This window comes from Miniopterus schreibersii (genome assembly GCF_964146895.1).
Source record: "Miniopterus schreibersii genome assembly, chromosome: 17".
NCBI classification, from domain to species: domain Eukaryota; kingdom Metazoa; phylum Chordata; class Mammalia; order Chiroptera; family Miniopteridae; genus Miniopterus; species Miniopterus schreibersii.
In genome coordinates, this window is record NC_138117.1 from 33,881,258 (window position 1) to 33,906,910 (window position 25,653).

The 25,653-nt window shown below is 44.1% G+C and overlaps 1 pseudogene across 1 annotated transcript; it reads left to right on the plus strand.

Annotated features, from left to right (window-relative positions):
* Positions 1-5,846: 5,846 nt before the first annotated feature.
* Positions 5,847-8,633, plus strand: LOC308546962 (chromodomain Y-like protein pseudogene; annotated as a pseudogene). Its single transcript has 3 exons — positions 5,847-5,912; positions 6,503-6,630; positions 8,096-8,633. The product of its transcript is annotated as a chromodomain Y-like protein pseudogene (transcript).
* Positions 8,634-25,653: the final 17,020 nt, after the last annotated feature.

Genomic DNA, 25,653 nt, shown 5'->3' on the forward strand with positions numbered 1-25,653 from the left:
AAGGAGGTTCCCCAAATGAGAAAAAAACAGCTCTTCCTTTCCACACCCATGATCAGAGCATTAAGTTCTAGGGGCCCCTCTTGACATCCTTCAGGGTGCCTGGGGCTGGGTGAACCTGTTCTGTGAGTTGGTGGCTCCTGGGTGTGCCAGGCCTCACAACGCTAAACCAGTTAGAATCACAAAATCATCATTTACAAGTTTAAACAGTCTTAGGGCTGTTGAGAATTTCAGAATTAATCCACTGTGCCCCTTGGGAAAAGGGCAGGCAGAGTGATATATATAAAGAGCTTTCAAAAGGGATTAATCATCGCTTTGGGAATTGCATATGGTGGTGGGAGGGGCTATGCGGATATTTACATGTGGTGTTATTACCCAACAGGCACACAGCACCCTCTTCATTGCTAAGTGTTTTATATCAGAGTGAGTTTCCTAGCAGAGAAAGGTGGGTTTGTCCACACTTTGAGGGTGGAGAAGCTGTGGATGCAGAAATCTTAAGTGACTCATTGAGGGGTACACAGCAAGAAGTGAGCTGTGATTTACGGTTCATATCTGTGGCCAGTCTGGGTGCCAATCTTTATCTATTATGGCTGCTTCAGACATGTCAGCAGGTTGCCTCAAACAGAACAGGCCTCCCTCCTTCCCCTTCTATGGGTGTATGTTAAAAATTCATGTCAAAATAATTTTCTCTGGGTTTTTCCTGTTAGAAACACCCAAGGTTTTCTCCTATAGGCTATTTTTATCCATGCCCTAACTCAGGAAGCCACATTCATTGTGTATCTGCAATCGTCTCTGTCTCCAAATTGGGGTTACTGCTTGGAAAAGTCGCTGTATTGCTAACATGCCTTCCCTCTGAGGTTAGCTCGTCTCCAGCCTAGGCATCCTCAATCCCACCTCAGTCCACTGCTGCCACCCATCCGTCCTCTGTGCACACGGTGCTCCAGCCTCCTGAATCATGCACTGTCCCCATTTGCCATGCACTCGTTCTAACTTGGAGCAGTAGTTCCATGGCTGGGACACCTTCCTGCACCTTTCCTTGCCTGCTCATCCTATACTTTAGTTTATCAGTCGCAGAGTGCTCACTCGGCATCAGGTTGCTGTGTAAGACAAAAATGTTAACTCACTTAATCCTTACCAGAACCTGATGAGGTAGGTACCATTACTATTCTCCCATTTTACTGATGAAGAAATGAAGGCACAGAAACTTGCTCAAGAGTCCAGAGCTGGCAGGTGCTGGAGGCAAAATTCGAATCCAGGCAGCTGGCCAGAGCACACCCTCTTAACCACCCTGCTTGCCTTCCCTCCGACACATCCTTTTAGTCACTCCTGATACGTATTTTGGGAATTGCCTTCCTCCTGCTCTGTGTATCCAGAGCCCTTTGCTGGTCCATACAGGATTCCTCAGTCTTTGAGTGGGGCTTTTATTAGCCTTGGTCCCTACCAATGGGGAGCTTTGTAAGGACTGGGATCTGGTGCACTCATAGCTGCATCCACAGCATTCTCACTTCCAGATCCTTTCCTGGTGCTTTAAACATTGAGACATGAAACATTTGTGGGCTACAATGAACTGAAATTTAGAAGGTCCCATAATGAATAAACCCTTGAAGACAGTCTCAGGAAGATACTCCATAAAAGATTTAACTTAAGCCCCCAAATGCCGACAGTGCTCCTCTACTCAGGGGCTGGTTGTTTTCTTCTGAGGATTATTCAACCTCCTGCTTTTCCTTCCATTTGTTCTGAACTTTAAGACGTTTCATGAGTTGAGAGAATCACCATGAGAAGATAATGATGAAAAGGACATTGGGGTCATAGCTGTTCCATCTACTACCAGTTCTGTGACGTTAGGAAAGTCACTTGAGCTTCCGGAATCTGTTTCCTCAGCAATAAAATGGAATCATAATCATACTTAGTGACCTGATACTGTGTGTAAAGCAGCTGACCCAGGGCTTGGTTAGTAGTAAAAGCTGCATAATTTCCTTTTTCCTTCAGTCTTCAGTTCCTTTTTAATAAATAGAAATAGGAGAAAAATATCTGAAGCAGTGCAATGTCCTGAAAGAAACAATTGCATACATTCAACCCAATCCATATTTACCATTCGATGCAAAATTATGAAGTACCTACTATGTGCCAGGCACTGAGCTAGCTTTGTGTTACAAAGCCACCTAAGACGCAGCCCCTGCCTTCAAGGAGCTCCCAGTCTGGTGTGGAGAGCAGGCCTGTAAGCAAATAACTAAAAGTCAGAGCCAATTCCAAGGGTCTGCTTTTCTGTTAGAGAATTCATGGGACTGTGGAGGAGAGCATGCTTGGAGAAAAGCTTTGTGTGGGAGGTAAGATCTAAGTGGGGCCTTAAAGAGGGGTATGCCAGTCAGAGTTCTTAGCTGCGAGCAGCAGAAAGCTTCTCCAGCTAGCTTACACAAAAAGAGCAAACCATGGGAACGAGCTCAGGCGCTCACAGAATCGTCGGGAGGCTGAAATGACCAGATGGGCAGGATCAAGGGAGCCATGGATGAAGAATACAAACCCCACACAGAAGAAATAGGCTGCTTCAGCCTTCACAGCTGAGAATGTCCTTTTAGTACCTGTCAAAGCCCCAGGACAGAATGTGTGACAGGCTGAGCAAAGTGATCAGCCACTGGCCAAGTCAGGGCGAGGAGCAGAAGACTAGTACCTTTGGCTTCTTTAGCAGGAATTGGTCATTCCTTTCCCTTAAAAATAAAACATTTATTGTACTACCAGCAAAAATCAATTTATTCAGGAATAGCAAAGAATTGAAATTCAGGACATGCAAATTTTGACAAAACCATAGGCAAATTTGAAGAAAAAGGAGAACTTTAAAAAAAATTTTTATTGTTGAGAGTATTACACACGTCCCCCCTTTCTTTCCCCCATTGCCCCCCCCCCCCCCGCACGGATCCTGCCCCACCCCAGGCCTTCACCACCCTATTATCTGGGATGTGCATATGTGCATATAAGTTCTTTGGTTAATCTCTTCCCCCCACCCCTCCCCCCTTCCCTCTGAGATTCTTCAGTCTGTTCCATGTTTCCATGCCTCTAGTTCTATTTTATTCATCAGTTTATTTTGTTCATTAGGTTGCCTGTTCCTTTATTTTGATTTTTATATTTAATTGTTGATAGGTATGCATTTATTGCCATTTTATTATTCATATTTTTTATCTTCTTTTTTTTTAAACTCAGTGAAATGGGGTCATGAAAATCACTTTTTTGAAAAAAAAATTATCTTTATTGATTTCAGAGAGGAAGGGAGAAGGAGAGACAGAAACATCAATGATGAAAGAGAGTCATTGATCTGCTGCCTTCTGCACGCCCATACTGGGGATCGAGCCCGCAGCCCGGGCATGTGCCCTGACCAGGAACTGAACCGTGACCTCCTGGATCCTAGGTCGATGCTCAACCCCTGAGCCACACTGGCCGGGCTTCCTCCTCCTCCTTCAAGAAGACCCGTGAACATCTCATGTAGTGCTGGTCTGGTGGTGATGAACTCATTTCGCTTTTTTTGTCTGTGAAGCTCTTTATCTGACCTTCAGTCTAGATGATAGCTTTGCTGGGTAGAGTCATCATGGCTGTAGATTCTTGCTTTTCATCACTTTGACTATTTCCTGCCACTCCCTTCTGGCCTGCAAAGTCTCTGTAGAGAAATCAGCTGACAGTCGTATGGGTGCTCCCTTGTAGGTAACTAACTGCTTTTCTCTTGCTGCTTTTAAGATTCTCTCTTTGTCTTTAACCTTTGGCATTTTAATTACGATGTGTCTTGCTGTGGGCCCCTTTAGGTTCTTCTTGTTTGGGACTCTCTGTGCTTCCTGGACTTGTAAGTCTATTTCTTTCACCAGGTAGGGGAAGTTTTCTGTCATTACTTTTTCAAATAAGTTTTCAATTTCTTGCTCCCTATCTTTTTCTGGTACCCCTATGATATGAACGTTGGTATGCTTGAAGTTGTCCCAAAAGTTCCTTGCACTATCTTCATATTTTTGGATTCTTTTTTCTTTTTGCTCTTCTGATTGGGTGTTGTTTGCTTCCTTGTGTTCCAAATTGCTGATTTGATTCTCAGCATCCTCTACTCTGTTGATTCCCTGTAAATTATTCATTTCAGTTAGTGTATGCTTCATTTCTGACCCGTCCTTTTATATGTCACTGATGTTCTAAGTTGCTTGAAGTTGTCACTTAGTTCCTTGAAGTTGCCACTAAGTTTCTTGAAGTCCTCATTAAGTTCCTTGAGCATCCTTATAACCATTGTTTTGAACTCTGTATCTAGTAGTTTTTTTGCTTCCATTTCATTTAGTTTTTTTTCCTGGAGATTTCTTCTGTTCTTTCATTTGCGATGTTTCTTTGTCTCCACATTTTGGCTGTTTCCCTGTGTTTGTTTCTATGTATTAGGTAGAGCTGCTACATCTCCTGGAATTGGTAGAGTGGTCGTGTTTAGTAGGTGTCCTGTAGGGCCCAGTGGCTCAGTCTCCCCAGTCACCTGATCTGGGCACTCTAGGTGCTCCCCTGTGTGGGCTGTGTGCACTATCCTGTTGTAGTTGAGCCTTAGTTGCTGTTGGCATCACTGGGAGGGATTGACCCACAGGTGAATTGGCTGTGCAGACCAGCTGTGACTACAGCAGAAGAACCTTTGTACAAGAGATGCCCGTATAGAGCAGGACTTGCTTCAGTGGGGTTTTGGTGCTCTCTGAGTCTGCCCCTTGAGTGTGTTGCTCATGAATGTGGTAGGATTGTAATCTGGTGTAGTCTGAAGCTGACCAACAGATGCACTGGCTCTGGGGTCTCCCAGGAGGTGCAAAGTCAGGCTCTGCCTGTGCCCTGTCTGGGGCCACCGAACACAAGCTACAGAGCAATTTGCAGATGACTGCTACTTGTGTTGGGCTTTGGGGTGCCCAGGAGAGGAAAAGCTGTGAACCAAGGCAGGCATCTGCTAGTGCCAGGCCTGGAGCTTCTAATTGAGAGGTATGGGGCATGCTGATGCCAGCTGCTGCTTGTTTGAGAGATTTTAGTAAAGTCTGAAGTCTGAGCCAGGACAGGCTATTCATAAGGAAAGACCACACTGCAAACAGCTTGGGGGGGGGGGGCTCAGGGAGTCACCAGGGCTCGGGGAACAGTGTGAGCCAGGTTGATGGAAACTCAGATATGGCGACTGCCTGTCGGCACTGGGGTGGGGAGGGTTCAGTACAGGAGCAATGACCTCTGCCACCACTTTTGCCTGGGAGAAAGCTGCCCCTCAGTTCTTGCCCTGATGCCAGGTAATTTAGTTCCTCCCTGTATGTCCCTGGATTCTTTCAAGCTGCTGCCCCAATGCTGGAGCTCAGACGAAGTGAGTCTGAGTAAGTCCCTGCACTGGCCCTTTAAGAGGAATACCTGAGACTCCAGCAGCTTCCATGTCACTCAGCCACAATTCCCACTGGTTTTTACAGCTCAAAGTGATGGGGACTTCTCTTCCTGGCTCTGGAACCCTGGGCTGAGGGTCCAGTGTGGGGCTGGGTCCCCTTGCTCCTCACGTAGACCTTCACAGCCAAGATACCCTCCCAATTAAAAAGCACCACACGTGGGTGCCGGACCAGCCCTTCAGCCCTCAGCCCCTCCTACCAGGCAGTCCCAACGGGGCTGCTTCTTTAACCTTCTAGTTGCAGGACTTCCATTCAGCCAGATTTCAGGTGGTTCTGAACGATGGCTGCTCTGTGGTTTAGTTGTAATTTTGGTGTATCTGTGGGAGGATGCGAGTGCCGTGTTTACCTGTGCCGCCATCTGGACCGAAGTCTGTCGACAGCTTTTTTCTCATAGAGGAAAGGGGTAAGTTAGGAGGGACTGATACAGAGAGTCCATCGGGGGACACGAAGATGGAAGTGTGGTGGCTTCTCACTGGCCGAGTTGTGATAGCCTCTCACTGGCTGAGCTGCCGCCAGGTGAGCAGACAACCTTCCATTCTCCTGCTGTGGCAGCAAAGTAGAAAACGCCTTCCTGTTGGAGATGCAAGGACCCTTCTTCCTGTGTGGGGTAACTGACGAGTAGCAGGCTGTGAGTGCTCCCTCGACAAAGCCCCTTGACTATCAGTGTTCCCACCATCAAGACCACAGACGTGGAGAATTCCCTTCGGAAGATCAGACTCTAACAGGAAGGAGGTGGCGCTGGGCACTGGGCAGAAAAAGAACCCAAACTCCCTCTACGGTAAGTAGGATTCCAACAGCAGGCAGCAAGGAAGGAAAGGCATGCCGGGAACAGAACAGGATCTGCAAAGGCAACGGAGGGGAAAGGTTCAGGGCTGAGGTCAGTGCAGTGCCGTCAGACGCAGAAAGAGTTACACTGAAAGACGCAGGTAAGCAGGTGGAGCCCAGACCACAGAAGGCGTTCTAAGTGCCACAGTGAAAAGCCTAGACCTCATGTGGTAGCCAAGAGCAGCCACAGAGGTCTTTTGAGAAAGTGAGTGGTAATGCCCGGACGAGAAGCTGAGGTTGAGGCTGTGTTTCTAAGCTGTTTTCTCTGCATGCTTGCGCAGGGGCTGGCTGCGCTGTCACAATATCAATGCGAACGACGGGAGCACGTTGAAGAAAATGAGGCAGCACAGCCAGTGCAAGGCAGGAAGGACTTCGTCTCTGCAAGATCAGATTCAAGAGCACAGCCTGAGTCTGAGGGCCCCGCAGGAACCCAATGGCAGAGCCAGAGCTCAGAGCAGGAATTAAACTAATGAGATCGGCTTCACGGGAAGAAAAGCTTTTAAGTTGCTTCATTTGCCACCGGATTTGCTTTTCCTTATTAGTCAAATTCAAGGCAACTGAGTAACTATCCAGGTCTCCCTGGAAATCTCGGGTAGTATTTTGCCGGCTCAACATCCATGTCCACTTTCTATGGTAACAGTCCCTCAAAAAAAAATTTTTTTTTGAAGGCCTGCCCCCCTCCATCAGACTCTAAGTCCAAGAATTTTCAGAAGGGGTTGGTCCTACATTCTGGCTTCTGGGGGTGGGGGGTGGTGACCTGTAACCCAGGTTTTGCCAATCAGAGTATCCCACCCCGTATCCCCACCATGGTGATTGCTTTAGGAATGAACACATGACCCAAGTCCAGAATATCTGCTCTGATAATTTTGTTGGGGGCATTGGGAAAAGGGATCCTCTTTCTATAGAGTTGCTAAGTGGGTACAAGTTACACCAGAGCTGTTGCTGGCACCCTTGCCCACCTCACTGGGAGACCCTGCCAAATAATGGAGCCAACCCAGAGGAACATGGAGCTGGGAGCTGGAGACATAGTGTTGGCATTCTGGACCCAGCCATATCTCACCTACATTCCCCAGAGAGCAGTTTCTAGTTTTTGGAACCAATATATTCTCTCTTTCTTATTTAGGCCACTTTGAGATCTTTTTGTCACTTGCAACCAAAAAACCTTAATAAAATCATGTTTCACAAAAAAGTGGTGGAGTCAGGTGGACTGAAGGAAGGTGGCCTAAGGACTAGATGGCCCAGGAGAGGTCTCTGCCAAGGGGAGTTGGAAGCACTGTAGCCAAAGGCAGAATGTGGTTCTATTGGGCCCCTCAGCCCAACCCATTTAGGTAGTTTTTGAATGAACTATGTCTTCTTCCAGCAGGAGGACTTGAAGTATCTGATTGCTTTTTTCATAGTATGGTGATGGGTTTTAGCAGGTTATCTTTCTCCACCATATTTTTTTAAATGAATGTAGAGAACTCAATTTTAACTTGGAGGATAAGTCAGTTGTAACGGAAGTTCAGGCCATACCAGGGAAGATATTTGGTGAAATGAGGTCAATTTCCCAATGCTACTCAAATCATAGCATTTAGGAGACCCAATTAAATTTCATTCAGGTCAGAAGTTACAAAATGGCAGCCCATGAACCATAGTTGGCCTATAGATGGATTCTGTTTGGCTTGCAAAATATTGCCATTAAAAAAAAAGTCACTAATACATAGAGCCAGCTGCATGACCATGCAGTGTCACCGCCCCACCCCAGCCTGGCCTGGCCCAGCCTGAGGAGGGGCCCTGAGGGTGAGAGGCTCATCTGTGCTGAGCTCCCCATGCTGGGAGCTGGAGCAGGAAGGGCAGTCCACCCAGGGAACCAACTGAAACACTGTTGGCTGCAGAAAAAGAGAAAGCACTGAAATGGCAGAAGCTATCAGAAACTTCGTGAAAACTTTCATTCAGTTTAAGCAGCTATTATTATAGCAGCAAATGGCCCAGCCATTGGACCAGGAGCATCCATACATATTGCCTCTTTGTGAGGTGGTTTGGGCCAATAAAAAGTCTTGGTTTCAAACACCCTTTATTACCTTCAGACAGAGTCCAGATGGCTGTGCCACCATTATGTTTCCCAAGGTTATGGGAGGAACAAATGCAAATGAAATGTTGCTCAGTGGCCATAAGCTGACAGCGCTGGAGGCATGCAAAAGGCCTGGTCTCGCAGTGTCCTGGCCTGGGGCCTTCACCCAAGAAGTCATGGGTTGCATTAAGGAGCTTGCCTCATGTAATCCAGTTGTGCTTGAGGAATCCAAAGCCCCCGTGAAGATGGAGTTGGAGCAGGCCAGTGAGAGGGAGTGTGGAGTGCTAAAGAAAATCTGGAGTTCCACCCAAGGGATGGACTCCGTGTTGAAATATTTGCAGAGGGAGATGGATGAGTTTTGATTGGCAGGCTACCTGCTGATGACACTGGAATTGTAGGGCAGGACGTCTGTGGCTCCAAGATGCCCTAATCCATCCTCACAAGTCTGAGAAAAGTTCACTTTTAGCTCACGCTTGGAAGCAGGACTTGAAACATCCAGGCTATTTGTTATCCAGGAGTTTTTAAGTACTGTGGCTTTAAAATAAACTACAAAGCTCCTTTGTCCAAAAGTCATTATTTTATACTTAACATACACACAAATATGAAAGTATAAGGGTGAACTCTAGACTGCTCTTTGAAGCTATAATTTCTGTTATCTTTTGGCTTGTGCTGTAGAAAAAAGGAAAGTATGTTTTGCTGGTTTGGGTGCCAGAAAAGTCTGGAATAATGTTTGGTCTCCTTATTTTTTCCTTCTAGAACAGACTCTAAAGAGGCACTAGACGGCCTCACCTCCCCTGCACCAAACAGAGACACAGAAAGACCTGAGATGTGCTTTTGTCTCCAAGAGGGTACAGATACCTCAGATGAAAAGTCTAAACTAAAGTAACACATCTTTTAGGATATTTCTGATGAAAAATCTACTGATGAACATGCCCCCAAACTAAAGTACGCTTAGGATTTATGCTGAAAAAAATCAATTGCCTTTTCTTTCTTTTTTAATGTGTCCGGTTCTCACCCAGTTACCATGAAGAAACCGCTGTCTCTAGAAGAAAGCTGGTTGTGCAGAATTAGTGAGTCACTGAATAGCTTAAGTATGAAATCTAAGTTATGTTAGTCTTAGTGAGGTTTAAATAGTGTCTCTGACTCATTTAAGAAAACTGCAACTGGGTGAGAAATACTACTTTATATACATTTTTGGTTTTCTATTTGCAGAAATGATTGATGTATTACACCAAAAAAAGTATTCTTATGTTTACAAAGTGTAATTTTTAGGTTCACTTACAATATATTTTATTTAATAAGTCAAAATTCTTTTGGCACCCTATTAAATACAGAAATATTTAAAAAAAAAAATAGTAACCACTACCTTATATTTGATGTATAATGTTCTTGGTCTCTGCTTTCATGTCTACACAATACACCAAGTACAGTGTGGTGTCCAAGAGTTCCCTGTGCAAACAGATGTTTGCATTGCTTTCAGGAGTGGGGACAGATTCCTGATCACAGAGGCCTGTTATTTGTTCGGCTTCTGAGCTTGCAGTCATATTGAATGTATGAAAAGTGAAATAAAGTCAAAACCTTATTTTTGTACAGTTTCAAAGTTTATACTTAGAACCGACCACCTCTGGCTGTGAGGAGAGCTGTACAGGATTTAAATCTGCCTCTACCTTGGATTGGTTGGTGCAGTACTTTTGCATCTGTGGGATCTACTTTTCTGTTCAGTACAAAATATATATAAGCTGTACAATCTGTAAAGTTTTTATAGAACATTCAGCTGTCAAAATTGGTTAAATAAGACTAATATTTCTTAACACAAAAAAATCACTAATGTTTAAAAATCAGAAGATTTTACCTATATTTCTGATTCTCTTGAAAATTTTGGGAAGGCCTGTCTACACTGGATTATTCTGCTCCCGGAACCCTAGGCTGGAGTTGAGCAGCTGCCCCTTTTGGACAGGTGTGAGCATTCCAATTTGCTCCCGTCTCCACCCAGCTGCTCCATTCACTTAGGTCACCTGCCTGACACCTGTAGGCATGTGATGCACTGGAAATATCTCAAATTCCCCAGGACACAGATTTGGCTGAACACCTGCTTGTGGGTTTGACTTGCTATTGTTGATAAAATAATTCCCTAGAGCTATGAATAGATAAGTTCAAAATCTCAGGGGATTTCATCCTGCCTCACACACAAACAAACCCTGATGGACTGGAAGCAGAAGTCAAGGACAAGAGGACAAAAAGAGCTAAGAGAATCATGCCCTGCCCCCTTTTGTTGACTTACTCCATACCAAGAGTAGAGATCCCTGGAGCCAGAGCGCCTGAGTTTGAAACCCAGCTTTGCTAGTCACTGTCAGCATGCTCCTGGTCAAGTTCACTGACTTCCCTGTGCCCATTTCCTCATCTGCACAAAGCACTATATTCCCCTCTTCTGTAACTTTTTTTTTTTTTAACATATCTTTATTGATTTCAGAGAGAGGAAGGGAGAGGGAGAGAGAGAGATAGAAACATCAATGATGAGAGAGTCACTGATCGGCCGCAGCCCGCAACTGGGGCATGTGCCCTGACCAGGAATCGAACTCCGATCGCCTGGATCCTAGGTAGACGCTTAACCGCTGAGCCACGCCCGGCCGGGCTGTAAAACTTAAATTCTCATCTCATAGGGCTGCTGTGAGGATTGAGTGAGTTAAAACACTTTAGAACAGTGCCTTGCACAGTAAACTCTCAATAAATGTTAATGTACATATAATGTTTATGTATTAGTATGTGAATTGCATATAACTCTAAGGCCATATTTATAGAAATATCACTTATCATGCAAAATTTATATGTTCCACATATATTTGTTGAAAGTACATTTCTATAAAGCAGAATCAATGATAACCCTATGTCCAACAGTCCTTGAAATACTTGGAATGCTTTTCCCTGGGGTAGGATTACCTGGGTTAATGACCACAGGTCTTTTGGGGAAAGGACTACGGAAATCATTGCCCTATACCTTTGCCACAGTGGGACAGGGCCTGCCTCCTGGGGCTTAGCATCTCCCTCAGGCAATGTGCTCTGGCCTTGAAAATGGGCTCGGGACTGGAAACTGGGCAAGGAATCATATTTTTATTGGAGCAGCTACCCTTAGCCTTCTGACCGCCCTCTCTTGATTTCTTTTGTTTGTAGGTTGAGCGATATCCTTCTTGGTTGTCCATGCAAACAGAGGGAAAGAAAGCTAGAATGTGGAGATTCCTCATTGCAATTGAGGAAAACCCAATTATTGGCTTAGATTTTCCATTTGAATTTTCATGATTGAGTCAACTTGGATTCCCATTAGATCCATTTAAAGTTGTTTTCTATCATTTTACTCAAAGCTGAAAAACTCTACTGGACTAGTAGACAAAGGGGATTCAGTCTTTTATGATTTTCACAGTTTGTTTCATTCTGACTACTCAGGTGAGAGAGCAGAATTCTGACCGAGAGGGGTGTAGAAAAATCACCTCTGGTTAGGAAGATTGGCCAGAAGTGTCTCTATTTCCCTCTTTGTTGGATGCTCATCACTGGAGAGGGCATTTTCCTGCTCATCTTGGCTGCCATCCTGGGGAGGTGAGGTCACTGAACAGTGGGGGTGTGAGAGAGTTAGGTGCTGTGGGCAATAACAGCTTTGGAGAATATTCTGCATCGAGGTAGTGGGGTCAGGAAAACACCCACAGGCGAAGGCTCCTTCATGCATGTGCTGACAGCACCTCAAACAGCCTGGGTGGTCAGATGGGGTGTTGGGAAGCCGCAGCTAGAAAGCAGAAGGCGGTGGAATAACGTGACGTTGGTCTCACCGGCCTCTGCTGAGGTTCGCTGTGGGTGAGTCATCTCAATGGCTGGAAGAAGCCACTAAGGCCAAGTTCCTGGCTCGGTGCTCACCTGCGTTTACCAGCAGGGACAGGCGCTTTGTTTCTCGCTGAGAGACTCCAGCTCCTGCCACATAATCAATCAACGGGTCTGAAACCCCAAGGCTGTCCCTTTCTTCAAGCTGTTGATTTCTTCGGCCCTACCCTGCCTTCACCCCTACAAATCCTTCCTTCTCCATGGGTCTCATCAGCATTTTAATAGAGTGATAAGACTAAGAGCAAATGCTTTACTTTCTGCTTATGTTTTTTTATAGTCCTAAATCTATATGTAGTGTATAATTATGTATAATTAAATATATATTTATATAATGTATTATATACTTAAATATATTTATTATATAACATCATAACTATATGTAAATGACATTTTATAAATTATAGTACAAATATATATTACATATAAATAGTATATTATAAATAAACATAACTATGTATTTATATGTATAACATATATTTGGGACCCAGTGCCAGTGCTCAGCCAAGCAGCCATTAAGTCCTACCTAAAATGACACTTCCTCCTCTATGAATATAATTCCCTAGACTGAGGTACCCTCTCTTCTGTGTGTTCCCTGCGCCTGGCATGAACCTTCATTAAACCCTTACCATATGTTTGAATTATTTCTCTCTTTTTAAATCTTTTTTTTTTTTTTTCATTGGACTGAGCTCTCCCTGATTACGATTGGATCATATTAACCAGAATTTTATTAGTACCTTTTGAGTGTCCAGTCCTTGGCACTCAATAAATGTTTGTTGAATGATTGAAATCAGCACAATGTCTGGCTCATAGAAAGTGTTCAGCAAATGTGTGTTGAATGAAGGAAGGAACACTTTAATAGAGGAGCATAGTCTGGGACCCGCAGTGGATCAGTCCCTCATGAAGATTTGCAGGGCTTTGGCAAGAGAACAAGTTGAGACCCACTTACCAGATGTCTAAATGAAGTTACAAAACAAGCTAACATGCTGTTAAATACAATGTTGTCTCCTCCTACCTTAGTAAATACATCTTTATAACAAAAAGTCAAGAGATACATGAAAAGTTATACATTTTGTGTGGCTAAAAGTTGGCAAAATATCAAAGATGTCCAAGTCTAATTACTACTGCAAATGTTTAGGTATTCTGTGGGGAGGCTGATGATGTTGGGATAAATAATAAAAGACATACATAATTTATAAATTATTATATACTAAGCTAAACCATTTATTTTTCTTGCCTTTATTTTAGCAAAAGCACTGGTAGGAGTTTCTGTTGTTATAACTGAGTCTTTCACATGATTTATGTTCTATTGACAGTAACGCCAGATTGTATAACTTTTCTTCAATAACTAAAGTGTTTAGCTCTCTTTATGCAGGAACTAATTTCAACTTGGAGAACAAATATATAAGCTCATATGTACAAGAATATTAAGTGCAGCAGTTTATTTTAGTTAGGTTTAGAGTGACTAAAATAGAAACAAATGGGCCCAGCACTTTGGGAATGGTTGAGTAAAGCTTGGCATAGCTGCACCATGACATGCAGACGCTTACAGGAATAAATAGGGTGCCGGAACAGTTGACTTGGAGGGATTTCCTTGAGATATTTCTGAGAAAAGCCATATGTAAAGAAATGTGTTTAATTCAGCTCATTTCTATAAAATAGACAATAACAAAAAACTGTGTATTTTTTTACATATTTATATGTGATTTATTTGAAAATGGAGAAAAGTATGGAAGGAATCCCAATGACTGTTAACCTGGATTTTATGTATGTGTGGGGGTGGGGTGGTGGTGATGTAGGTATAATAGGGAGGTGGATATGAAAAGGTAAAATCTGGCTAAAACTCCGTGTTTGATCTCAATTATTAAATTCTCTGTGTTTGAAAGACAGGAAATTGGAGGAACGTTTGTACTCATATTTGCTGATATGTAGGTATGATAATAGATCTATTATTGTCCAGAAAACTACTGTGATGTCCTTTTACTTCATTCACAATGAACAAACAAGCTCAACGCCCTGTCTATACGCACCCATGCTTTTAGATAAAAGAGGAGGGAGAAAAATATGGAAAGACATGCACCAGGCCATTAACACTAATTCCCGCAGGAGGCTGGAATAAATTATGAAGCAGAAAAAAGATTGCTTTTCCTTTATACATCTCTGTTTTATTTTACTGGTTACAAAAAGCAGGTAAACTTTAATATATTGCTTTTATAATTTGAGAAATAACAAATCAGGACTTTTCTAAAAAAATAGGAGTCCTTGGAGACCAGCTTTCTTAAGGTATAAGGCCAAAGTGGCAAGGCCATAGGACCAGAATTACTGCAGTGGGGCCTTTGCCCAGTGGTCACACCTTGAAGGCAGAGAACTCTGAACCCAACCAGCAACATTCGTAAGAGGCTCAGATTGACAGAGAGACCTGAGTTCAAATCCTTGCTCTATGACTTAAGAGCTAGGCAGGTTTGGGCAAGTCACTTCATTTTCCCATGGCTGTTCTTTCACCTGTAAAATGAGCGTAATAATGCCTGCTTCACAGGGTGGATGGATGAAGACACCAAAGGAGATGCATGCCAAGTGCCTGGCACTGATTAGCTACCACCAAGGGCAGCTCTCGCCTTGAATACCAATTTCTGTGAGCATTAGTGGGTAGACCGTGTGAAACTTATTGAGGCAACTCTGCTGTGGTTTGGAATGTTTCCTGATTCTAGCTTAGTGGGTGTGGGTGGGATCGCTGGACTGGCAGCCCCTGCTTGGTGAGCTGCGGCTCTGATTTGTTAGGTGGAGCCCGTTAAAGGTTTTGCAGATTCTCAGGCACTGTTCCCTACATGTCCTCCCTTGGGGAAGGGCCTCTTTGTTGGGGAACAGTCCCTGCCATCCAACCTGGCGGCTGCCGGCATGGAATGACCCAGACTCTAGGCCTGTCTTCCTTAGTGTGTCTAGTTCATTTCACCAGATCGTTGGGCAGGCGTTGCCCCCGGAAAATGCAGAATAGGTCTGGGTGCAGCACATAAACACCATTCCTACTCTCCATGGCATATGCAGGAGTGACCTTGACTTCAAAATTCGATTGCTCTGTGTTGCCAGTGCTGTGTGATGACAGGGTGGATAATGATGGAAATGTATTCTTATTTCTTTTCTTCCCTCTGCTCATTAAAGACACTTCTGACGTGGACAATTAGGTTCTCACCCTCCTGAGCCCCCCAGGAGGACCTTGTGTTGCTAGACCAGTTGACAAATTAGGGGCACCCGCAAAATCCCTTCACCTGCGTTGCATAACACAGCAACCCAGTCGCAGGCGTGAAACCCCGTTATACTCTCAGGTCCCTCCCACCCTCACAGCAGGGATCTTGGGGACCATTTGAGAATTCTGCCTGCAACAGTACCTAAAAATCTGGGGAATATGACAGTGTTATGAGGAAAATTCATTGTGACTCCCCCCAGTTTTTGCGTCTTCCTGCTCCACTCAAGGGCTGTACTGAAAGTGGCTCTCTACATGCCCCTAGTAGAAAATTTCTTACTCTTTTTGTAGCCTTTCCTTCATTTCCCCCCAGTTTGCCAAGTGGTCCAGGGTGGCAAATAAACTTCAGCTTTCCCACCAACCTGCTGGGACAGCTGGTTGCTGTCGAGTGCTCCCCGTTGACAAGGATTGTCAGATTGCATTTGGGGTTCCTCAGAGAATGAAGCCCCGGTGCCTAAAGCACTGACTAACAGATTAATGTCTCTCTTGTGCATCGAAGGTGGGACTAGTTATGCAACATTCTTATGAGAATTGAGAAAATGGTCATTTCTGTCTCTGGTTCAGATGAGGAAGCTGGTTGGTATCAGGTGGTCTGATTAGCTGCTGCTCTTTGCCATGGGTGTTGTGAATTTGCTGCCCAATTCTCTACTTTTAGGGTCTGGTGCATCGCCATTGCAAACCAGCCCCTCTCCCTGAATATCTCCCAAGCAGGCAATCCCAAGGCCTCCACTGCAGTGCGCACAGAGCACATGAGGTCCTAACAGCTGGTGAGCTAAGTTTCTCCCCTGCACTCACTTCCTAACTCTGTGTTTTTATTTCTCTCCCTTCTTCCTGGTATTAGCAAAATGAGTCACATTCCCAGAACTAAAGATGAAGGCATTGGTCATCTTTAGGCAAATCGTGATTGTCCATTGAGAGCCTTGCTTTGCCTTCAGGGAGTCCTTAATACTTAGTAAGAAGCAACAGGCCCCAAATGGAGTAACTCATGCTACTCCAAGACTTGATAGTCAACCCAATTACAGTTTCAGCTCCTCCCAGGAGTGGAATTTTAAATTAATAAGTCTGGCACTTCCTGGTCAGCCTTAGTTAGATAAGAGCTCTGCTGCCCTTCCTAAAAAAAAAAAAGCGACCCTGCCTAAAAAACTCATTTTTATTTTTCTAATAATTTTCTTGTCCCACCCAGTTTCTGCCTATAAAAACCTTTTATTTCGTACAATTTTTCTGAGCACCTCACTTACTAGATGGGATGCTGCCCGATTCATAAATTGTTCAATATAGTCAGATTTTCAAATTTACTTGGTTAACTTTTTTTCTTAACAATACATTATTGTTAGTAATGAGAAAGCCTTGACAGTTTCAACCAGATCAAATCACAGAAATCATCCCTTCCCCCCTCCTTTCACCTAAAGCCTGAAAATGCACTTTTCAACCATAGCAGCTAAGTTTATTCACACTGCCCTTGCTTGTAAATACCTGGGATGCTTGTGTTGTCTACTGAACTGTGAATTTCCTGGCAGAAAGAGAACATCTCCATCTCCCTGCTGCCGCCTGCACATGGCCCGTTCGCAGCAGCCTCTCAGTCAATTCTTAGTGGAATGAACAAATTAACAAGTGAATTTACTACACGCCTTCCCTGTACTCAGGACCAAATAGCCTTGTTTTCTGTCTGTTTCTTAATAAAGTCCAAAAGTGCACCCTCTCTCTTTCCTTCATCTTTATAAGACAGTCTGGTTTGATGGCAAAGGAAAAAGAGCCTTGGAGAGAAGGTAAGTGAATTACAGCAGGATCTGAAAGAAAACAGATGATGCTAGTGATTGTTCTTGCCAGCTTGCAACGGGTGGGATATAAATACAAGTTAGAGAAGAGGAAATTCAAAGCAGACCCAGGGACACAGGTTGGAGATGTTGAAGAATAGCACGTTGGGAACCTCCTTACTCAGGCGATTAGACTATGACCCTAGACTATGACCCTATGACTGTTTCACTTTGCTGCTATTGCTTGAATGAAACGAAATTTCATCCACCTGGGAGCCCCGCCCCTTCCTCTCTGTTTCATTGGAGTATAAATTAATTTTCTAGGGGAGGGCTTTGGGTTAAGGATGCGTGCTTTCCCTTCCCCTGCAAGCCCAAGGTAACGGAAGGGGAGTGCTCTCTTTCTTCTCCAGTATCCTGCCCCCCCCACAATCCCATCTTTTTTGCTGAACTTTAATTTTCAAGGCATTCATGGAACATAAAACCCTCGATTATAGCTTTTCACTAGACACACCATGGACAACTTAAATTTATCTTGGTTTTTGAAAAAAATGTAGTTGCTTTCATCTAAAAAAAAAAGCAGTAAACAGATGGCTATTTTGAGTTCAGGAGATTTGTGTTGTAGATATACCCCCTTGCCCATGGCAGCTTGCAACTCAAAGTCCTTTGACTGTCACATGAACTAAATGGTCACTACTCTAATGACAAGGATGGGGTCCACAAATTGTGCTTCAAAACACTCAAGGGATTCAGAAGCCAAAGCTTTGCAATGGAAACTCTGGACCCAATGGTGTGTTGGTTAAACTCCAGACCAGGCAGATAGGGTACACAATGGGGACCTGAAGGGTAAAAATCACATGCTTGGCTCCCACGGAGGTAGCAAGCTTGGCAAAATGCCAGAAGAGACCCACAAGAGTTCTCAAGACAGCCAGCTCTCTGGGACATTCTACCTCCAAGTGCCCCAGTTGCCCCCTGCTATGTCCCAACCTGAAATATGCAAACATGCAACTGTCTCTTGCTCCCAAAGAACTCCAGACTCAGCCAGACTAGTCTTTACTTTCTTGCAGTGGGCACATAATGGCTACTTCATAAAACAGGGTCCTTGCCCACATGTATTACCCTCCTTTTAGGAGAAAGATTTGTGTCGTAGATATATTAGAATCCAGTTATCTAAGAGTTAGATAAATACGCAGGCTCCAAGTCTCTGATGGATTCCCAGAGTAATTGGAAGAGGGGCTCAGGAAAGCTTCCTCGGCTGGCATCTGGTGCTAAATAAAGGTTTTTCTAGAAGGGAGGCCACATGAACACTTCAATGCCTTTGGGAGCAGGCAGGGAATAAAAGAGAGAATAAGTGGGGGAGATTATGATAGATGACAAAATCCATTCTATGTCTACAGGTATTCAAATTCAGTTTTTTGTTTTCTTACACCATTGACCAGCCAAACCAAACACAGCTGTGGGCTAACTTTGGTTTCTAAGCCAAGAGTTTGCAGCACCCTGCCCAGGTGGTCTTCTGGACTGGTTGGATGTGCTCTGCTCCCCCACATGGCCCTGGATAAGCTCTGGGTCTAACCCTCACCCCAGGCCAGCACTACCCACTTGGTGACTTTGAACAATTATCTTCTCCTCTCTGAGCCTCAGTTTCCTCATTTGTAAAATGGAGATAATGCCCACCTTATAAACTCAATATGAGAGAATTAGGTGAGATTTTGTAAGAAGAGTGTTTGCCACTGCACTTGGCATCATTTAGAAGTGGCAGTGAAGCCACAAACCATGCTCACACATCAAGCCCCCAGTACAAAGCAACTCTGGGCATCCAGCTGGGACATGTCCAACCTCAGAGCCTCAGCTTGCACAGCTGTCTGGTTCCTCACCTCCTGATCCATTCCTGGGTCTCTCACACTCCAACCCCCAGCTTCCTCTCCACTCTGGACCCACATTCACTCCTGGTCCCCAGCTATAGATTCAGCTTCTCTGGCTTGACTCTGGGGCTCCTTCCTGGAAGGTTTGCATCTATCCTCCAGATCTCTCTAGAGCAACCTGAGCCATCCTTTCAAGAGGTATCTGGACTAGCATGAGGTGCTGCCTCAAGTCTAGGTTCTGAGGTGCCAGGCTACATCACCCATCCGTAGGGGAGAAGATTGTGAGATTGAGAACTGATTGAAGATTTGGTACAGAGGGGCTCTGCTCCTGGCCCTTCTTGGGTTCCAGCAGTAGCCAAATTCTCTATGGTCTCAGAATCTTCATAGCAGCTCTTTCCTTGCTCTATTTTTCCCTGACCAAATCCTGTCCATGCATCAGTCTCAGCATAAATATCCCTTTCTCAGAGAAGCTGTTAGGAATTAATGTTTGTGCCCCCCCTCCCCCAACACACACAAATTCACATCTTGAAGCCCCAACTCACAAAGTGATAATATTTGGAGGTGAGGCCTTTGGGAGATTATTAGGTTTAGATGAGGTCATGAGAATGGGACTCACATCATGGGGCTGATGCCCTTATAAGAGGAAAAGGCCAGAGCCCTCTGCCATGTGAAGGCACAACATACTGCAGCCATCTGCAAGCTAGCACCTTCATCTTGAACTTCCAGCTTCCAGAACTGTGAGAAACGTCTGTTGTTTAAGCCAACCAGTCTATGGTATTTGGCTATTATGGTAGCCTGAAATGACTAAGACAGCTTTCCTTGACTAACAATTATAAAATTGTGCCCCTCCCCCAATTCTATTCTCAGGAAAAATTTTATGTATTTTCTTTCATTTTATTGATTATAATTTGTACTTATACAAATTATGTACTTGAATGACAATTTGTTCAATGTTTTCTTCTCCTATATTTATTAGGAGATATACATATCCAAATGACATAACAGAATTTTATTTCCCTCTCACATAAAACTTGGACTTGGTGTGGAAGCACTGTTTCAGAGAGAGTCACTTGTTTTGCCCTCCCAAAGGTGACACCTTCACTTATATGGCCTGAAATAGCAAATTACAATACCCTCATGCCTGCCCGTGGAAGTGGGGGAAAGGGAAAGGGGAGTCACACCCTCTCTGCTTAAGAGCTGGAGCCAAAGGTTGCATGTGTCACTTCCACTCAGATCTCATTGGTCAGAACCTGGTCACATGACCACAAGCAGCTACAGGGCAGGGTAGGAAATGCAGACCTTTTCCTGAGCATCTGTTTACTCAGCTGAAAACCAGACATTCTGTTCCTGTTGCAGAAGAGCAAGTGGACGCTGGAGGACAGGCAGCAGACTACCTGTTACTCTCTCTAACTACAGAAGACATGACGGCAGGGACCAACTTTCTTACTGTCAAGACCTTGGATTTAGCATCAGGTCTAGTGCTTCGTGTAGGTGAGAGATGGGTGAGATGGCAGAGTGGAAATTTGCCAAAATAGACAGGGTTTGGATAAAGGGCTTGCCAATGGGGATGAGCACAGGCGTCTATGGGAAGGGCAGTTTACCCAAATGTGAGTTTCCTCTTGTATCATTTACCTTTTCAAGCATTTCTTCCTTAACTACCCAAATAAATTCTAAGCTATTCAATGTAGAAGGTCAAGAAAAATATAAATATGCTTTCAAATCTTGTTTCTACCATTTAACCAGCTGTAGGAATTTTTGCCTCAGGAAATTTGAGGATTAAAATACCTTATAAATGTAAATGTTTAGCACTGTGCCTGATATATTGAGAACCCAATACATCAATTATGACTCTTATACTGCTGGGTAGCCAGCCCCTTACCCATCCTAGAACCTAGCACAGGAAGTAGCAATCACTATTTGCTGGTGGATAGGTATGTGAATAGGGCAGTCTCTGTGCTCTGAAAAGACCCACACATTTTCTAGGGAAGAACTGGTGTCTGCTGGACCTCGACCGACTGCTGGTTCAGAGTGGTGCCTTCTCCAGGTGCCCATGTGCTCCTCTTTCCCAGGCAACAGCCTCTTCTTCCTGGATAGGGCGGGCTGAGTTCTGTGGCAATGACCAGTGGCTGGTTTTCAGAGGCTCAGCACCGCTCCCAGTTCAAATGTCACCTCTTCTGTGAAGTCTTCCCACCCCTCTTGCTCCCAGTCACTTCCTGCCCAGGAAGGCCTGGTGGAAGGAGTCACTTCCTCTGTAGTCTTGCTACTCCCTGCCCCTTTCTCTTCGAGCTCTTATCCCACTGGCAACGGGGAGATCTCAGGCTGGTTCCATTTGGTGTCACCCAAGCGCAAGCCTATGAAGCTTTTCCTTCTGCCCTTTAGCTACTCAGAGCCTCGGGCCATTAAAAAGGAGGTTATCTATGCAAGATGAGCGAGAATGCGGTTGAGCCAAGTCTAGAAGGCATACGCGGAGCCGCTTTGCTGGTTGCTGATGAGTTCAGAGGCCAAGGACAAACAGTAGACCTCCCCGGCACAGGCTGTCGGGGGCTCAGAGGTACAGAAAGAAAACAGGCTGCAAGTAAACGCCAACCATGTAGGAAACCCTATTTCTGGCACTGAATGATGATCGCTGGAGTGGAGACCAGGAGCCTCTATGAATACTGATTCTGCAGGCTCGTCTCTACCTAGTTCCTCTAGGTTGGCACCTTTCATCTCAGGCCCCACAAGCCCCATTTACAGCTCCCCTTCAGGGTGCCCACAAAGCCTCATTTCTCGTCTTGGAGGAGAGGGGGGAGCTTTACCCTGCTTCCCTTTGTAACTTCTACACCTTTTGTCTCCTCAAGTTCAGTCTTTTGACTAAACACTCAAAACCTTTCTCTCTAACTCCTCTGTGTCATCCCCTTGCTGAGGCACAGATGCAATACCATCTGGTTATCTGGGAGAAAATGGGTCACAAGGCAGCAAGAAGCATGAGTGGGCGCTTGGAGGGAAGTAGCCATTAAGATTTCAAAGATCTTCTACCACTTCACAGCCTTGTAGGTGAAGTGTTTCTTCTCATCTCTGTTAGACTGAGCTCCTTGCCAGCTGGAACTGTGCATTATTGTTTTTGCATTCAAGGCCTGCATTGGGCCATTTTTGGTAAATATTTAGAAATGAATGGCCATACATGTGTATGGGAATTCATTGGGAAAATGATCCTTACATTTGGGAGCACTTTACAGATTTGTCTCTATTACTTTTAATCCTCAAAACAGTCTCAGTGTGAAAGGACAGGCATTATTTTTTACTTATTGAGACCAAAAATCAGAAGACTTGTCAAGGTCCCTTTGCTGCTAAAAGCAAAGCTGAGAATGAGACCAAGGTCTGCTGGCTTCAGCATCAGGAGGAGAGCAGGAGAGGAACAGGGAAAGGGTGGGTGCCATCATTGGACATCTGGGTCCCCTGTGAGCATGCTCAGCTGTCCTTTGAAGATCCTTATTTTCAGGACTTTCGTATTGAAGCCTGGAGTTGGAGAATCATCTGGAAAAGGATGCTAATGCTGGGTAATGCGTCACTTGGCCACAAGGGATAGAAGCCTTCATCACTTTAGCATAAAGCAGTAGTTCTCCAACTTTTAGGCCCCCTTTGCATTCTTAAAATTATTGAAGACCTAAAAGAGCTTTTGTTTATATGGGTTATGCCTATAGATCTTTGCAATAGTTAAAATTAAAACTATTTTTTAATGTTTATTAATATAAAAATATTTAGTATAAATATAATTTTACATCTTTACAATAAAAGATGTTTGTTGTTGTTACTTTTTGTTTATTTTTTTTGTCTTACTTTGTGTCCAATAAGCAACATCATCAGTCCATCCCCAGGTGGGAAATAGGTCCCACGTGAAAGGGCAGCACCCACTGTGGGAGTTGAAGGCAGGGTCTTAGGGGGTATTCAGGCTCAGATACCCCCTCACTTGGTGTGAGCTATATTTTGAGAGCCCACACCCCCATTCTGGGTAGGTTAGATTTCACCTATTTGGCAACAAGCCTCTGGGAGCATCATGGAGTACAAGGGTGGGAGGTGGTGCTGGGACACCTGACCCCCTGGGAGAAGTTAAAGATTAGGGGAAGGTGATCCTTGCCCCTAGGAGATGTTAGAGATTTGTGGGTCAGGGTGGCTGGGACCCTCCTTTGGGGACGGAGTGGCTAAGAGATTGAGGAAACCTTCTGGACTCCCCTGACAAGAGCTGTAAGTTAGTGGGGACCAGGGCTGGTTGGGGCTCAGCTGTTCATTAAGTTCTCTAATCTGGCTCTGCATTCAGTCTCTCCCAACACATAGTTTTAAGTTGAAGTCCATGTAGAATGTCCAGCCTCTCATGGCCAGGTAGTAGGGAGAAGGAGAAGTATTTTAATAGCCTCTTCACATAATTATGGGTATTCTTTTGATACTCCACAAAACTTGACAAGTGGAAGTTTCAAGATTAGTTGCAATATGAAATTTGAAAACACATCAATGAAATGTTTCTACTTTGTCATATTAAAACCCATTGATCGACCTTACACTTTGAATGGACCTTTGACCCATGCCAACTTGTACCTTCATGCGTTGGTCGCTTGTGAGAATTACTAGTTTGTTGAGTTATGCAGCTCTTCTAAGCGTAAGCACATTTCTTCATGCAAATTCAAAGAAAACACACTTATTCATATTACCACTGATATCATTGGGAAAGTCTTTTTTAAGTATCGGAAAGCTGTCAGGCTCATAGTTGCAAGTGAGTTTTTTCTCAAAATTCTAATTTTCACTTGAAAGCTCAACTTTTATCATTAGCAACAAATGTTGTCAGTTGTTTTAAGTGACAGGCTCACTTTGTTCATTTGTTAAGAAAATGTCTGCCAGATACTCGAGTCTAAATAACTACAGTTTATTAGTTATTCTCTTGTACTCCATGGGGGGGGGGGGGAGGATAGTTTAGCTTGCAACACAGATAATTGCAGAAGCATTTTTACTCAAGACAGCCATCTTATTTTGGTATACAGCAGAAAAGCTTCTTGTGGCCTCATTTAATCACACATTAGTGTAAAATTGGCTATTTTTTTCCTTTTGAGTACTTGGGGATGAAGAATCCAACGACAACCAGTACATGTTGGTGCCATTGCCTTAATTCATGCTACCAGCAGTTTTATCCACATTTGCTTTGGCACCATTAGTTAAAACGTTAACATAATAAAAAGGCAATGACTGCCTTAGTGTTATTAGGGAAATGACTTTGACTATCAAGACCTTCTGAAAAGGTCTTGGGGATCCCTGGGTGTCGATGGACTATCCTTTGAGAGCCACTGATCTCAAGCAATAACCAGTGGTAGAAATTCAAGTTAACTGGTAGGACAATAATCATTACTCTGAGTGGCAGAAGATTTGTGTTTAGATCCAGCCCTTCTCTGGGCCTCAGTAGTACCTTCTGTAAACGGGGATAGACAATTCTTTCCAGGCCTATGAGTATTCTTGGAGAAGGAAAGCTTGGGCCTCTGGTCATGTTGCCAAGATGACCATCTGCTGCACCCATGTAGCTCAAGCCAGAAGGGGAAGGAGCTCCCATCCATAACGGCCCTACCTCCAGAGAGTAAAAGGTGCCTTCAAGCCTCTTCCCTCACCCACCCCTGAATCTCAAGTGCTCCCTCAGTTCTGCCCAGCAACCCTACATTTCTTTGGTCAGTTTTCTCTTCAACTTTCCAAGACAACCACAGAGGAAAAGCTCTGGGCTTTAGTGTGAATGAAGCAAGGTGTTCTTTCATTTGGCATCAACCCAAACACACAATCCATAAAAGAAAAAAATTGATAAATTGGGTCTCATCCAAATTAAAAGCCTTGCTCTATGAAAAACCTTGTTAGAATGGAAAGAAAGCTGCACACCAAATGACAATAACTGCAAGTCACAAATCTGACAAAGGGCTTGTGTCTAGAATATATAAAGAACTCTCAAAAGTGAACAACAAAAAACTGTTAGAAACAAAAGGTAGAAAATGAGCAAAAGACACAACATTTCCCTGAAGAGAACGTATAGATGGTAAATAAGAATGTGACAGATGCTCAGCATCGTTCCCACAGGAAATGCGAGTGAAACCACCACGAGGAATCTTCGTTGTGATATTGGACTATAGTTTAGCAAGATGTTACCATTGGGGGAAAATGGGAGAAGGGTACACAGGATCTCTTTTGTCTTATTTCTTACAACTGCCTGTCAATCTACAAGTATCTTGTGGGGGAAAAGTCTAGATTAAAAATAAACAGCCCTGCTCCAAACCTCCAAGATTACCCCATCATGCTTAGAATACATTTGAACTACTGATCATGTCTGACAAGTTCTCCAGGGCCTCACCCATCCCTCTAGTTTCATCTCCTACCACTTTCTCCCCCGCTTACTCTTTTCTTGGAACAGTGGCTTCCTTGTGGCTCCTTGCCTATCCAAGCTTGATCCCTACCTCAGGGCCTTTGCATTTGATGTTTCCTCTGGCAGGAATTTTCTTTCCCCAGATCTTTGCATGATTTTCCCTCATCACTTGGTCTGGATCAAATATGTTATAGAAAGACCTTTGTTTTGATCAGTCTATCCAAAATAGCACCCACACTCTCACTCTTGCCCCCCTCTCACTTTACTCTGACAGTATATTATATGTATATTTGCTAATTTGTGTAT